General features: G+C 39.9%; 1 pseudogene; it reads right to left on the minus strand.

The window, feature by feature from the left end:
- Positions 1–4,732: 4,732 nt before the first annotated feature.
- LOC135322986 (dual specificity tyrosine-phosphorylation-regulated kinase 1A-like) lies at positions 4,733–16,734 on the minus strand (annotated as a pseudogene).
- Positions 16,735–18,057: the final 1,323 nt, after the last annotated feature.

The following is an 18,057-nucleotide window of genomic DNA, read 5'->3' on the forward strand; positions in this document are numbered from 1 at the left end:
CGGACTGCCTCGGGTGAGCCGATCAGTTTGCTCCCATGTCCACAACGGCCTGGCCTGGGGGCGGCCTCACCTGCCCCAGGTTCACAGAATGCAAGTTTCCAAGTAAGCCTGCCCCCCGGAGGCAGGAGCGGTGTGGTCAGGGGCTGCAGTGAGGAGTCAGGGATGCCCCACCGAGCCGGTGTATTTGCTCCCATCTCCTGCTTGGCAGTTCCTGGTATCAGTCTCTGCTACCCTAGGTATACGAGGTGCACATCTCTTTGCTTTCTGGCTCCCGGGAGGCGGGTGCGTGGTGGTCAGGGTGCGGAGTGGGGGCGGGGGCGAGGCGGGGTCGACTACAGAGAGAGTGGAAGCGGGAGGCCCGGGCTGCCCAGGCAAGCCTATGGATTTCCATCCAGTGTCCCCCTCAGCGTGCAATGTGGGCGCCCTCTGCTGCTTCAGAGTATCAAGTGGCATCCCTCCAGGTGGGTCGAATACTGGGAGGCTTCCTCCATTACACAGAGAGACAAATAAATAGACAGACAGACACACTAGCCTCTTCATCCATTTAGAAACAGCCATATATCCTAACATCCTCCTCCTCATCCATTATATAGATAGACAGATACATACATAGACAGACACTCACACACTCACACACACACACACTAGCCTCCTCCTACTCCTCAATTATGTAGGTAGAGAGACACACTAATCTCCTCCTCTATTAGATAATAGTCAGACAAAATTAATAGACTCTTTCTCCTCCTCCATTAGATAGAAAGTGAGATTGACGGATACACACACTAGCCTCGACCTTCTCCTGTAGAGAGACAGACAGATAGCCAGACACATGGGAATCCTCCTTCTTCTCCATTAGATATAGATACAGACAACTCTCAGACACACAGAGAGACAGACACACTAGCCTTCTCCTCTTCCTCAAATAGGTAGATAGTCATATAGACACACTAACCTCCTCCTCCAACAGACAGACAAATAAACGACACACTAGCCTACTGCTATGCCTCTGCTAGATATATATATAGATAGATAGATACATACATACATATATACATACATACATATATACATAGGTAGGCAGGGAAATAGAGAGACATACTAGTCGCCTCCTCCTCCGTTGGATAAACAGACAGACACACACATAGACTAGCTTATCCCATTCTCCAATAGTCAGTCGGGCAGGTGTCAGACTGACAGACACACTACAGGCGGGGTGCGGTCTGGGTACGTGGATCGGCGGCGGCGAGCAGGGAATAGGGTGCCCCTGGCGAGCAAGAGGATTTTCTCCCTTTACCCTAGCTGCCTTGCCAGGGGGTGGCCTCCCCCTCCCCCAAGTGTGCTGGACTCAAGCCTTTGAATTCAGCCCGCTCCTGGGAGCGGGCGTAGTGATGTCAGGGGAAGAGGTCGGAGGCAGAGGCAGAGGCGGCACAGCAGCTCAGGGGGATGCCTCGGCGAGTCAGTCATTTTCCTCCCATCTCTCCCTCTCCTGGCCTCGGAGAGGCCTCTGCAACCCCAGGTTTGCGGGATTTAATTCCCCTTTTTAGCAGGGTCCTGGGATGCTGGTGAGGTGAGCTCAGGGGACAGGGATGTCGCGGGGAGCAGACGGCCTCGGGTGAGCCAATCAGTTTGCTCCCATGTCCACAACGGCCTGGCCTGGGGGCAGCCTCTCCTGCCCCAAGTTCACAGTATGCATGTTTCCATATCAGCCTGCGGCCCGGAGGCAGGTGCGGTGCGATCAGGGGCTGCATGGAGGAGACGGGGCTGCCCCACCGAGCCCGTGTGTTTGCTCAAATCTCCCCCTTGTCCGGTCCTAGGGTCGGTCTCTGCTACCCTAGGTACAAGAGGTGCACATCTCTTTGCTTTCCGGCTCCCGGGAGGCGGGTGCGGGGTGGTCAGGGTGCAGGGTGGGGGCGGGGCGGGGTTGACTACAGAGAGGGCGGAAGCAGGTGGCCCGGGCTGCCCAGGCAAGCCTATGGATTTCCATCCAGTGTCCCCCTCAGCGTGCAATGTGGGCGCCCTTTGCTGCTTCAGGGTGGCAAGTGGCATCCCTCCAGGTGGGTCGAATACTGGGAGGCTTCCTCCATTACACAGACAGAGAGACAAATAAATAGACAGACAGACACACTAGCCTCTTCCTCCATTTAGAAACAGCCATATATCCTAACGTCCTCCTCCTCATCCATTATATAGATAGACAGATACATACATAGACAGACACTCACACACTCACACACACACACACTAGCCTCCTCCTACTCCTCAATTATGTAGGTAGAGAGACACACTAATCTCCTCCTCCATTAGATAATAGACAAACTTAATAGACTCTTTTTCCTCCTCCATTAGATAGAATGTGAAATTGATGGATACACACACTAGCCTCTACCTTCTCCTGTTAGAGACAGACAGATAGCCAGACACATGGGAATCCTCCTTCTTCTCCATTAGATATAGATAGAGACAACTCTCAGACACACAGAGAGACAGACACACTAGTCTTCTCCTCCTCTGACAGACAGAGAGATAGATACCCTAGACTCCTCCTTCTTCTCGATTAGATATAGGTACATACATAGATATCTGTTAGATAGACAGACAGACAGACATTCCAGCCTACTCCTCCTCCATTAGACGCCTACATAGACTGATAGATAATGTAGCCTTCTTCCCCTTTAGTTACAGATACATAGATAAACAGACCAGAATGCACACACACACACACATACACACACTAGCCTCCTCCTATTCCTCAAATTGGTAGATACTTATATAGACACATTAACCTCCTCCTCCAGCAGAGCGACCAATAAAAGACACACTAACCTACTGCTATGCCTCCCCTAGATAGATAGATAGATACATAGATACATAAATACATAGATACGTAGATACATTGATAGGCAGGCAAATATAGAGACATACTAGTCGCCTCCTCCTCCTCCGTTGGATAAACAGACAGACACACACATAGGCTATCTTCTCCCATCCTCCAATAGATAGTCAGTCATTCAGGCAGTCAGACAGACAGACACACTAGAGTCGGGGTGCGGTCCGGGGATCTGTTTCGGCGGCGGCGACGGGGGAATAGGGTGCCCTTGCTAGCCAGAAGATTTTCTCCCTTTTCCCTAGCTGCCTTGCCTGTGGGCGGCCTCTGCACCCCAAGTTCGCCGGACTCAAGCCTTTGAAGTCAGCCTGCTCCTGGGAGCGGGCGTGGTGAGGTCAGGGGAAGAGGTCGGTGGCAGAGGCGGCAGAGGCGGAGGCGGCACAGCAGCTAAGGGGGATGCCTCGGCGAGTCGGTCACTATAGTTAGTTTATAAAAACAAAAATGACAGCCATTATTGTAACATAACCGAGTGGCTATCATTTCATGTTTTCTTTCAAAAGGGCAGAATTAAAATGCTATATAATGCTATCAATATTTTGTCTACCACTTAAGCAAAAACTCAAAATTAAATATAAGTGTGAAGAGGAAGAAGAGGTGAGATATGTTCAGATGCCTCCTTTATAAGACAAGCATCCTCACAATATCCTTCCTGGCCTTCTAACCCATTGAATGGAAATGTTCCCAGTTTATACTAAGTTGTAACTAACAGTGAAGACCAAACATTCAGTGAATTAGATGAGAAAACGGTTCAAATGCAAATGTCACTTCTATGGACTGTATCGGACGATCTGTAAAGACACTAAGGAATAAAAATGAATAGGATAAGCTCATTTTATTTCAACAATAAGAATGAAGGTGTTTCATATATGAAATCTAATCTGAGTCTCTGGACCATATATCTTTAAACATCAGTGTTTATTTCTATCATTTTGGAGGCCACAATGCCCTCTCCTAATTTATTAAAAAGGAGTTTGTTAATAAAACTTAACCTCATGGTTACCAGGTAAACCAGCCAGCGTTACTGAACATGAGTTGCTAATATATGCTTATTTTTTAAATTATATAATTAAATGATCCTATCTTAAAATTTATAGCATTTTTTTTTATACTTGGCAGCAATTTGTTTCTTCTTGGTGGCATTTCATTTCAGTGTCATCAAATAAAACAATGATGTCTGGAGATCACTGGCGTCTTAGATTTGATTAAAAATAGTATTAAAGAATGTATAACTAGAAGATAGCTTACCCATGTATCAGTTGGCCCTAGAAGTCACTATTTTCATAACTCTTTTGTCTCTTTTTTTTGTTTCTTTTCAGAGCCCTGGGACCTTGGGTATGTTACTCTTTGAGACCATCTGCAGTACAAGGATTCTACCACCTTCCTGACAGGACTGCTATGACTATTAGAGACAATGGAGGAAAAGCATAAGCAATATGGTAGAAGTTCAAGACATGGCAGCTGTTATTTCTTGAGGAAGACATTCCAAAAATGGTTCTATAATCATTAACAACATAGTACCTCACTTCTAATTTCTGAGCTGTATTAGAAATGATTAAAGTTAAACAAAGAAATCTCTGGAGTTTAATGTATCATTAAAGCAAACAAATGGCACTCATAAGTTGCAAAAAAAGAGAGAGAGAGAGAGAGAGACTATTCTTATTTGTTTTTAGACTATGTACCACCTGGAACGCCATTCCTAAAGATTTAAAATACCACGGCCAGATCAAGTAATATATATAGATCTGTATGCCCTCCAACAGAAATAACTGATTTTTATTCAATCACTTTAAGATAAAATCAACATATTATCATATAAAAATAACCATTAACTCAAATTTTTGGTCTGGGTCAGGGCGCAATGCTATGTCTGTCTGTCTGTTTCCCTATATAGTACTTCATTTCAGTGTCATGTTTGTTCATGAGCTCAAGAAGTCGCACTTTTATCTGGGCTTGATTCAGAAAAGCCTTCTTGTTCTTTATTATTTTAATGGCAGCCCATTCTTCCTCCACACAATCATATGCCTTTACAACCTAAAAGCAAAAAAAGATAAATAATATCAATTTCATTAACAACAATTTACAATTCATGTTAATTATACATTTATCTAATTCCCAATTTTCTGACCTTCCTAAATATGAGATTCTATTCATTTCCATTTAACAGCATCCATTTACTACTTTATTGTCACTTTAAGTCAATCTTTTCAATTGGATTTCTTTTGCATCCTTATAGTATTTCTAAACATCCACAAAGTAGGTAAGTTTCTTAACAAAATTAGAATAACTATTTTCCTCTTTCAAAAATAAATTATGAATGTTGACAAGTGCTTTGGTTTTCCACCTTTCTTACTAAATAACAAAAAACAATACGTCCGACTATTCTTTTAATGCGAGAAAAACCTGGTTTAAATTCTAAGTATACATGTGAGATATTTAAAAGTTTGTAAGTCATCTGAAAAATGTAGATAACTTTCTAAATTTAAATTAGACTTTCATAGGCATATAAGACAATTACTTCAGACTAAAAAATTGTTTTTAAATAAGCAGGAAATAAGTTAAAATACCATAATTAGAGGATTTTGAGTTTTAAAATTAGAATTAATGCTAAGGAAACTGAAGTGTTCATGAACAAATGACTGCACACCTCTCATTTTCAATTTTACTCATTTAAACAAGTTTCACACTGTTGACAAAGAAATTTACATTAAAAACTAGGAAACAAATACAAAGATAAAACAAAACTGTATCTATACAAATTAGAAATAACCACTATACCTGATTAAATATTCTTACTTTTGTAACATTATATACAGTCTAAATAGATAATAGCTTTAGACACATTTTATAGCATACTCAGAACGTCTGGAGATGCACGTAGAACTCCAAGTGATTCCAATGTTTTGGTTGAGCATCACTGGATTAGAGGAAGAGAATGGATGCATGGTCCAAGATCCACATCAGTCAAGGTTATTGTCAATGGCAGATCATAAATGGTTTAGCTGAAATCAAACTTGAAATATAAAAAGTGCAGTATCTCTGGTTTCACCCAATTCTAAAATAAACTACTGCTTACTGCCTTTTAAATCAGAGGTGACCCATGTAAGCATCTGACCATGACCAAGTAGTTTTGATATTCCTCTCTTTCACTGACCATACTGACTACATCGAGTGGCAGTTTAGTGCCCAGATCCTAATGGTCTCCAGGACAAAGGCCACTAACAGGGCCCCAACTATTTACTGACTTTGCAAATAGTTAACTGCCTCAGTGGTAAAACAATGATTGTTGACCTTGAATTATACTTTCAGTAGGCAGTTTTCAAGAATGCCAATGTCTGGAATTCAGTCAGAGATTCTTAGTTCATTAGTCTGGAGCTTAGACATCAGTCCTCCCACCCCAGCCCCCAGCCCCAAAGCTCCCTGGAAATTTTCAATGTGCAATCAGGACTGATAAACACTGGCGTAAGAAATGAAGGAGCTGCTTATTTGACAAGGACCTGGCAGAGAATTTAGAGAGAGCCTGACAAAATCAATAAGGAAGAATTTATTTGGTGAGTGACAGGCCCTGACCCTGAACACACTTCAGCCTAGGAGAAAGGCGTCAATCAGTCTCATCTGGGACAATGAATCCTGATGTCAAACAGGCCTGTATTTTCACAAGTATATGATGCTAGCGTGCTCTTAGAAATCAGGGTATGAGAAAAGTTAAAGGGGAGGGGGAAGATCACTGCGAGCTTGAAGAGTGCCAGGGAAAACTAAGTTAAAAGAGCAAGCCACGTGGCCCCGACTTGCACAGTGGGCATCACAGAAGGCAGACGACGCCCTGCTGGGGGCAACTGCCAGAGCGTCGGTGTGATTTTGAGGGTGGAGACAGAAATCACTCCACCCGGTGCATTCACAGCCTTACTTATGTAAGCGGTAGACCTCAGAAACACCGTTCCTTAAAAGGCTCTGACAGAGAAGTAGAAGTTGCTTCTGACAAGAAGTAATATTTTGATACAGAAGGGCTCCCATAACACTGAGAAACCCCTGGCTCAGAAGAAAGAGATTAGAATCAAGGGAAAGGGCCCTGAATTATGTATAATTACAAAAATTCCTTGACATCATGGAAAGGGGCAGGCATACTGTACACATGACACCAGGGCCTGGCAGAGCCACCCCAGAACTGCAGAGGGCTGCTAACAACCTTGTTCGTATCTCCTTCAGGTTTCATCACTTAGATGTGTCCTGGTCTCAGCCTGTGGCTGCTAGTGGCTTACAGTATTCTCTCTGTCCTAAACACAATCAGATTCATACAGGAAAACCTTTCCTCACAGGGTGATAGAGGCATATTTTATTTCTCACAAGGCAGGAACAGATAAGTAAGAACATGTAGGTTCCACAGTTTAAGAAAAAAACAAAAACAACCCCCAAAATTGTCAAAAAGTCAAAAGTATTTGGATTGCAAATTAATAACTGCTTCACTTCTGGAAAGTTGCAAGGCAATGGAGAATGGGATGAACAGGAAACCATACCTCAAATAAAACAGCTCTGCAGTGACCCAATGAGATGGGGGATTTAGGAGCAGGAACAGCTTGGGAAGCCACAGCCCGAGAAAAGCTTCATGAAGTGCAAGGAGGAAGGACTGACAGCTAAGTCTGGGCTCAGCTGGTGCAAGACACTGATGCAGTTAGGGTTTTGTCCTCTGTATTGGGCAGGATGGGCAAGTGAGGAGAGAAGATTCGTGGGTAGAGAGAAGAGGCCAGGAAGGAAGTGAAAAAACCAGGTCCCCTGGAGTTCCTTCCTCACTTTCCTAAGCAGCCGCACTGCCCGAGTGAGTGGTCCTGCCCATCAGAACTCCACCAGTCACAGCCTTAGCCATGCTGGCACTGTGGGGCCTGAGAAGGACATCCTGGAGACTGTCTGCCCACTCAGAGGTCTGGCAGAGTTAGAAGAGGAGCCAAGAGACAAAGTCAAGGCACAGCCCCTGGCGTCCAAGCCTCTGAAAAAGTGAGAGGGCACCTGCTGAGCCAGCTGAAGATGGTAAGTGTTTTTCTCTTTCAAGAGGAATATCAGACAGGAGCGCAATTATCTCTAACATACATAATGAAGAACCACCCACAGAATCCAAAGCCCCTGTGAAAGAGGCAATACTATCTATCAGTGATTAAAATCAACCACTTAGTAAAGCAGCTACCTGGTAGCCTCAGAAAATAAGTTCAAAAAAAAAACCCACAAAAAACTGCTAATGGAGTTTTTAGAGCTGATGCAGTATTAGTACCTTCACAGAACAATGACAATCCAAATACTTACATGTCCGTTGCTGAGATCTATTTACAAACATTAAAAGTGTACTATTGAGAAAAAGATGTAACAACATGATTCACTAATACATTCTTTCTAACTATAAAATTCAGCATTTTCTGTTAACTTACCTGTCCAAAGGAACCTTTGCCTATCAAGGAGTCAATTTCATAACAATCCATCCACTTGTCTCCGTGTTTTACAATATAATCATGGTTATCATCATCATAACCATCATTATAAACCTTCTGCTCCTTCTTATGACTAGAATCGTCTCCCTGGTCCTGTTGGTGTCTTCTCTTCTTTTTTGCATAATAAACCTAAAATGAGAATACGCAGTATTAAGTGTGTCATTAAAATCACTGGGAGGGGGTGCGCACACCATATATCAAGAGTATATATGAGACAAATCTACTCTCGGTAGGAAATAGATGTATTTCTATTCTTTAACACACACATACACACACACAAATGAAATAAATAATTTTCTATAGTTGCTATTTGAATTACAGAATAACACTAATATATAACCAGGGAAAATTTCTGCAGTAAAATTCTCTTTAGAATTATACAGTTTATACGTTTTATAAATAGATGTTAAGTGACTGGAGCAACGCCTCCCATTCAAGAAGAGTAACAGGACCTGATCTACATTTATTTTTTTAAACCAAGATATAATTTATATACAGTGAAATGGCATAGATCTCAAGAGTGTATCATATGAGGGATTTTGGAAAATTGCTCATGTTGATGCAATCAACAAATCCCAAACAAAATAAATGACATTTTTGTCCTCCTTATATTCAAGCTCCTTCATGCCCCCTTCTAATCAATCCCAATTTTATATTTGATCCTAAGGCAAAAGAGTTTAAAAATGAAAGTTTAAATGTATATGAACTGACATTTTACTAATACAAAAGGAGCCTCTGAGACATGCCCAGTTTTTAAGCCTATAACAACACATTAATGAAAAACAGATATGCTCCCTACCTATCCCACACACACTAAAGGCCAAGAACCTTGTGGTTGATCACAAAATGAGTTATTTTCCTTATATCTGTTTTTCTTATAGTTTCTAAGACTAGTAAAAAATAATAGGTGGACTAGGCAATAGTCCAAGTGATTGGTAACTAACTGAGGAAGCTGTAAGTTACACTGCAAGGAGAAACATCACAAAAATTCTAGTTTACAAGGTGGCAAAACAGTTAAAAACAAGCTTCAACACAGTTACTGTTAACAGTTTAACAATTTATGAGATAGTAACAAACTGACATTAATAAAGTGTTAACAATTTTATCAGATATTTTCAGATAACCAAAGCTGGCTTGGCACATCTTTTATAACACATTAACTATGTACAAAGTCCAATTTAGAAATGTTCCTCATTGAGTTCATTCCAATAATATCTTGCAACAATGCCACAGTAACATAAATACTGGCATTAAATGCCATCAAACTATTATAAAATTTATACACACATAAGAACGTCTTTTTAGATAAGTGGCTCTAACACTGGTAGAAGATAAGCCTTCAATGTGAAAGGATGTAGGGCCCCCTGGAAAAGGAAAGAAAGCACAGTCATTCTTCTCCAGAAAAGCTAATTTAATAATTAATTACAGAGCTAGAGTTGCGGTTAGAAGCAAGTAACAATCATGCCAGAGGTCTAAGACAACCCCAGAAAAATAATTTTTGGATGCAAAGAGTCAACTTGGAAGATGAGTTATTCAAAGTGCACTTTTTTTTTTATCATACTTACTTCCACCAAAAAGGCTTTTGGATATCTTACAATGAAAAGATACAGATAAAAGAACACATATCAATTTAAAAAGAAAATTATACAGATGAACTAGGCCAGATGCCTGTTACCTGGGTACTGAATATATCTCAGAGCTTCCTGACATCCACGGCAATAGGGAAAGAGATAAATGAAAATTCAATCAAAATTCTAACATATTCAGTCTTTTCCAGTGTCATTATTCCCTCCCTTCCCCTTTCTTGTTTTGAAGAGGATTTATTATAGAAGTGATAACTCAGCCTATATTAAACATTTTGAAAAAGAAGAAAAGTTATCCTTAATTATCTTAATTTTCTGTAGTCCCTGTTAATATGCCTTTTTTCTTTTATGTAATTGTACTATCCATAAATCATTAAATTACCAGTCTTCATAATAGTCATCAATATGACAAATCATTGGGAGTAAAAAATTTTAGTATGTTTAAATACATCACAAAATAACTTCTTTCCCCTACTCTATTGCAAGGTAGATGGTGTTATAACAAATCAATAGTCTTACCTCATTAATATGCTTATATGTTTTGATCTAGTCAATAGAAATTTTTCTCAGGGGAGCAGTAGCTGGATCACGGAAGGTTTGGGGCATCTGCCTCTGTAACATGACAACATCAGGCATCACCTTAAATAGACAGAAAAGACTAGCACTTTAACTATACTGTACTGACATGATCTTCCTCTTTTGTAACCTGTGTATATGTATTATGGAAAAAAAAAGACATCTACATTAGAAGTTTCAGTTATCTCTTTTAACTGGAATCCAATGAAGAGAACCACTGGAAAAATAATGAAACAAGAAGATAATATGCCCAGCTGCCTAAGGCTTCAGTTCTGTTCCCCAAATTAAATAACAGCATTATAGACATACCCCTGTTTCAGGAGACATGCATGATATGCTGCCCAAGAGGGCTTCTCCACCGTACAATTAGCCAAGGAAAAACTTCTGAATTATTCCTAAGCCTGATCTGACTCACAGCAGGCAAAGACTTACTCATCTTCCAGCCTCCTAAGACAAGATTTTAGGACCCAGCTGGCACCATGAAGCAGAGATGGAGTTTGGTGCTGCAGAAGTGCAGAGATGGAGTTTGGTGCTGCAGAAGTGCAGCTCCCAACACCCCCGGAGCCTGCCCTCCAACAAGCGTCTGCCTATAATGTAAGCAAGGCTGAAATCTGCACTCACTTCTGTAACATAATAGAGTAAAGCACGCCCTCCACCTGACACATCTGGGCTTGCCCTCCACGTTCCCTTGGCCCCCGCCCTGCTGAGTTATCACCACCTGACATGCTAGTATACAATTGCTCATTTACTGATTTTGGTTTGTTCTCCTTCGACTACAAAGAAAACTCCATGTGACACAGGGATTTTGTTCAATGTTGTATTACCTTTGCCTACAACAGTGCCTGGCACACAGTAGGTTCTTTAATAAATATCTGTTGAACAAACAAATGAATCCATAATACCAGTATCTCTACTTCTGATTACACTAAGAGCTGACCACAAATAAGTTCCAGAGGACACCTTAAAACTAATGAAACTTTCTTTCAAAAAACTCATTTCAGCCGTACTCCCAGCGCAACGCTAAACCATGTCTTTCATCATCCAGTAAGCAGTCAGAGTACAACTGTGAACTTCCTGCTAGATGGGGGTTGGAGCAGGAACACGAATGTCCTCCATATACAAGCACACCCAGGGACGCTACAACTAGCACGCCAATGATCCTGGATTGTTGTTCCCACCCGACTCTGCCACGTGGCAAGCCTCAGTAAAGGGGTTCCCAGTGGGGCTTCTTGCAGCCAAGAGATCCTGATCCTCAAAACCAATTAATTACATCAAGGTACCTACAGTCCCTACCACTAGCCACCCTTGGACTCCTGTCTAGCTCTCTTACAGACATTTATACCAGCAAAATCTACTGAGCCAGGAGCCCCTGATTCAGCCCCTTTCAAAGAACACCCTGGTCAATTTGAGGGGCAGAGAGAAAGCAAACACATCACACTAAAGCCTGACAGAAATGTCTGGAGTATTGGGGAAATTAACCAAGTTAACTCACACTAACAAAAAAGAAGAGAGGAGGGTAGAGTTAACAATGGATGCAACAGTAAAGAATCACCATCCTGGCAGCGTGAGAAGATGGAGTGACCACAGCAGTGATCAAACCGATCTTAACATTAGTCTCCTTTGCATCTATACTCAAATTCTAAAAGTTGTTACCCAGATAGCAAATTCACTGAATTACTGTATTCAGTTAATAATGATCTTTTCCCATGATCTCTTCTTCTCAAAGTTCCAAATAAGGTTTAAGGGGACAAACATTGATTATAACTATTTGTCTGAAAATATAGTAAGACTTAATAAGATAATCTGAATTAATTTTTAAAATACATATTGTTTTATTTTTTTAAATATAAACAGGAACAACTAGGTTCACAGAGTATTTAGCTCTCATATCAGTCCTTGGAGACTGAAGGAACAGACAGTATCAGTATAAGCATGTCAATTATTTTCATGCAAATGAAGCTGTAAGCATTTAAGGTAATGAAACAGGTTTCTCATAATCTATCTCCTTTCTTATTTTTTAAGCACTGGCATGGCATTGTTTTCAAGCAGGTAATTTTCTCAGCAAGACCCTTCTTGGACTACTGGAGTGCAGCCTCACTGTGAGGTTTCACAAAATCCGAACCAGTGAAATAACTTCATTACCACTGTAGTAAGAGTTGACAGAAGGTATAACTACCATTAGAAATGAATGAATTACTTAAGTAGTTAACAATAAAATAATAACTGTAGCAGCAAGTGTTTGCTATACACTGTATTTTGGGCATGCATATTTTTACATCTTTCATGTAATCTTCTCAACAATCTCATGAAAATAAGTAACGTCCCTGTCACCATGTTACAAATGAGAAACCTGTGTTTCTGATGTAATATTACTTGACCAAGGTCCTAGAGCCAGTAAAATAATACAGATGAGAAGAGAACTAAGGCAGTCTCACGCCCAACCCCATGCTGTGAATCACAGCACTGGGCCAGGGGCTCCCTGTAAATTATAGGAGTCTATTCTAGCTTCTTGGCAGAATCATTTTTAGGCTATTTGTTGGGCAAAATAATTGAGCCATGCATAATATATACCAATAAAATAAACATATGCATTTATTAAAATCAGTTATGTTCAAAACTATAAATATGTTTAAGTTTTCAACTTGGCCACTTACAACTCCACTGGTATTTCAAACACTGGAAAAAAGAACCAATGGCTACATCTTTCCTGGAGTAACTATGCTCACTTAAAACACCAAAATCACACAATCAAAAAAAGATTTTTTAATGTACTGCATAGACCTGAAATTGGCTATAAAAGTAATTCTGACTACCACATTTTTATGCACACAGTGTGTAAGTGTGCATTATGCACTTGGCATGTCATGACACTGCTAACCTTTTCACAACTGGCCAAACCACCTACAAGGCCAAGGTGATTAGCTAATTCTAAATATCTTACTTTTCTTACAGACTTTTGGCAACAGAAGTTACTATTTCAGGAACATATGTATATATAAACCAGATGCATTCCATCCACAAAAAAAAATTGGCTTTTGGATCAGACTGTACTTCAGTGCTTCCAATAGTGCCTTGTACAGAGTAGATGCTCAAAACACATGGGAAGAACAAATTAATTCCTACAAACTAAACAACACTTTCTTCAGTAACTTTCATTGTGATTTCATGTTAGGTAACCAAATTTTCTGTTTTTCACTACTGTCATGCCATAATCACAAATCCAGGATTAGAAAATAATTTTTCCAAATACACTGTTACAAATTTATACTCAAACTCAAACCAGCCCTAAGCATCTGATGCTTTGTCCACTTCCAACTTCCACAGTCACAAAGTCAGGAGAATGTAATGTAACAAGCTCCCTTCTTCCCTTCCCCAGCTGGGTGAAAAAACCCAGTGGTTCAGAGGACCCAGGAGCTCACCTAGCTGCTGCAGGTAGCGAGCTCCCCTCCACACTGCTGCTCAATGTCCTCCCTGCAAAAGGGATTGCTGCTGAGATAATTCTCCTGCTGCCTCAGCTATCTGGCTCTGGGAGCCAAAAACAGCCACACCCCCAAGGCTCTAAATCTCCTGACCTTTCTGTGTGAAGACACAGATCACAAAGACCCAAAACAAAACAAACAAAAAAAAAGCAGTAGTTCTCACCTCCTGCTTAGATCAGTTACAAGAGCTAAAACAATCTTTTTTTCTTGAAAAGATTCCATAGTGTAAGTGACAGGACTTCATTAAAAAATTGTTTCCTAGTTTAATAATACCTATTCCATCCATTTTATTTACATTTACCTCATATTTTCATATATAGTAAAGAGTAAGAAACACTATATCCTGCCATTCTTGCTATCTTGAGACCTATTAATAAAGCTGAACAGCATACATAACACACATGCAGAACACACAGTTTAAGAACCATGAAAGGTGCCATGAAAACTGTAATAGCCCAAACAGGCTCAGCATTCCAAACAGTAACCACACTTTTCTACACTTTTACTACATTTATCTTTTGAACAAAACTGTGTTTAAATTTATGTGAAACACACTCATATTAGAAAGATTAATTACCAGAAATGAAATGTTAAAGTAAGCTCATTTCAATTTACTTGTACAATAAACCTTATTGAAAAGACACTGATAGGATGATTAACAAGTAACAATGGAAATCAAATAATGAAATTACCAAAGTTTAGAGCTAGAAGGCACTTGGGTGGGGGGGATGTCGAGTCTAGTCCAATCTTACATTCAAGGAACAGAGAGAAGGGTCCATGTGGCCTGACTCAAGTCATACAATTAGATCATGAGTCAGGATCTGGAACCCACATCTGGTAGACGAGGCCACATCAGCACACAATTTTAGTGTTTTACACTTCAGTTATAAGAAAGCTTTTAATCTGACTGCCTTAGGTTCAGAAACTTCTGGAGTTTGGCAAAAATATCTGGCTGAATATTATTACTTAAAAGAGTTTTTTTACAAAATATGAATCTAAAAATATTTTACAGCTTAAAATGGATACTAAATTAACTTCTTTTATTTGAAAATAATCCACAAATAAGATGTTAGTTGTATCTAAAAATAGGTACTCTGCTAGCTAACTAGATTATCTACTACAATAATACAACCATAAAAATAACTTTTAAGGACTGGGTTTTTTCCTAGTCCTTTGCACATGCTGGGTGTTAGAGCGGAGAGAGCACTGTATCTAAAAAGAAAGAAGCCTGGGCTGGATCCCAGAGTCTACTGCCTACATACTTGGAGAGATCACAAATGGCAGCTCAGTCCCTTCAGCTGCAAAACAGATTAAAAACAGGCAGCCTGCCTGATAGGATGCTTCTGAACAAGCAGGAAAATGAATTCAAACATACTTTGCTTCTTACAAGTACAGTGCAGATGGATCATTATGCTATTACTACTGTGTGGAAGTCCAGAGAATTTTCTTCTGGTACACACACACTTTCCAGTTTTGACCAACTACTCTGATTCTCAAACATACAATTCCTCAATTTACTGCATAAAAGAATTCTTAAGTCCTACCATAATTTATCTTACTATTTTATTGTGAATGATATTTACATGCTGTAATACATTTTATAAATGTAGAATCAGGTCAACTATTGACAATATTTTATTTTAATACCTACAAGGGTGTCCTCAAATAATGGCATTACTTAGTTGTAGCCAATAGCTTATTAAAACCACATATTAAGTTAGGAAAAATTAATTTCCCTCAAATAATTCAGTAAAAGAATTACTCTGAAATTTTCCAAGTTTTTGATCATATTAAAAGACCTAAATAAACAGCGGCAAACCAAATTCCTAAGTACATGGAAAAACAGCCACTTTCAGTGCTCATCACACACTCCTCAGGGGGAAAGAAACTTTACCACAACTATAGCTAGTAAAAAAAAAAAATTCTTCCCAAACCAAAAATCAACATAGTAGATGCAGTTAATTCAGGAAGATATTAAAAATACATGCACACATGCATATATGTATGTATGTCAAGAGGGTTCAGCATTTATTCACTTTATACTATTCTTATGAAAAATTACTGAATCTCTAGTCTGAATATTAGAATGAGCAGCATAACTAATTTACATTAATTTAAGGAGTTTCATATTTAATTGTAGGTATGTGTATAAAGTAGTTTATAACAGCATAAAATCAGCTCCGTAAGTTAGTTATAATGGAATCTGACTTGTTTTCCTGTAACATATTTTTCCACTTAACCATCTTTCCCTAAAAATAAGCTTTCAGTTTCTGTAACTAATATTCTTTAGAAATAACTTCCCCCCTTATTGCAAAATGAGAGAATGTGTTTATGTTTATGTGTTTTTTAATTAAAGTGGAAAACATAGGGGAAGGAGAAAAAACCAACAAAAATTTTAATGCAAACTTCTTAACATCGTATTTTGTTCATCTGAAGTCCCATGTGACATGTAAAACTGAAAACCATTAAGGTATTTGCCTGTTTTCTACTACAGCATTTTAGAGAATAAATGATCATCCCAACAAATCTTATCTGATACATCGTAAACTTACCTGGTTAGTTAGAGGTTGCTGAATCCGGTCAGAATAAGATAAGGCAGAAACCTGTTGGTCACTTATGTCTGGATGGTGACGGTCCCTGTACTGATGTGAATGGGGCATCTGTGCAGCCATCTGAAGGCCAGCAGCATGGAATGATAATGACAGTGCAAGCCAAACAGATGGAGGTTTGCATGCTGAAGTCTCTCCTCCTACAAGAAAATAGTAAGTGAGGCTTAAAGTTTGCGTTCATATCCTAATGTTTGTACCTTCTGACCTATTTGATAGTTCTTTAAATTAAGAACTTTAGGATGTTCAATTATATTAAAAACCTTTAATACTACCAACAAGGATATGATACTCAACACAACTGTTGTACGTTAAATGGTACAGAATCCAGTAGTGATTAAAATCAGTATCTATAAATCTGTCTTAAGAGAAAATCTTAAAACACATCTTTTTGTAAAGCAATGGAAACAACCTTTAATACTCATTTTCGCATATGAGGTTTTCATCAGTTGAGAACCGTAAATTGCAAAAGTAATCTCTGAATGCCTGCACCAGGCCTGTCCAGTGGGGCAGCTCTTTAGAAATCAGTTCAGAGGAACACTGCTGAGGCTCTGCTTTACATCTGCCAGGTGTACGGCAAACTGTCTCCCTAGCATCCTCCAAAGCAGGTGAGAAATTCGTCCTAATGGTGCTCGCCACTGATACAGGTCATTAAAGGCTGAGCACACAATACATGGAAACAAATTACAGGCTGCTGTATTCCTCTGGACGCTTCTTACACTGTCCCAAGAGAACCTAGACCAGGCAAGCCTGCCACAAAATGAACAATCAATAACTATTTCGCAGGTAGGCTGAGACCATGGTCATGATTTTTCATGGTAGACATGGAAAAGTAACATTTTGGTCCATAAAAGTACTTGCTAGCTAACTAACAAAAGTTACTTTTTCCTTAAGAAAAGAGAAAGACTTTTCTTCTTACAGTCAACAAAACTTTCAATCACAAACTAAAGCCAGAAGGCAAAGCATAAAACCCTGGTCAACCAGCACTGGCCCAGAATACCTTTGTTTTTTTTTTTAAGTAAACCAGTGAACTCTCACCACACTGTTCAGCACCATGGTACTTTTTCTCAAGCCGACTTGTTTCAAAACACACACCAGCACTGGTGGAAAAGTGAAGAGCACAGACTCTTAGCCAGGCTGCTGCAGTTTGAAATTTCAGCTCCACACTCCACCAGCTGGGTGGCCTTGCACACCTAATGTCCTGATAATGATAATAATATGTACCTCAAACAGCTGTGGTGAAGGTTGAGTACTTTACTACGTGTAAAGTACTGAGAACAGCTCTGGCGTTGACAGCCAGCTTAACATCTGCTGCAGTCACCGCACTGACAGTTCAGTCACGATGAAGAGGCGAGCATCCTTCTCGTGGAGCGTACAACTTCTACCTGAATGTCGCACGGATTCTGCAAACTAAAGATAACAAAGCTCAACTCCCCCCAAAATAGAAGTTCCACTTCT

The sequence above is a fragment of the Camelus dromedarius genome, chromosome 15 (assembly GCF_036321535.1).
Source record: "Camelus dromedarius isolate mCamDro1 chromosome 15, mCamDro1.pat, whole genome shotgun sequence".
NCBI classification, from domain to species: domain Eukaryota; kingdom Metazoa; phylum Chordata; class Mammalia; order Artiodactyla; family Camelidae; genus Camelus; species Camelus dromedarius.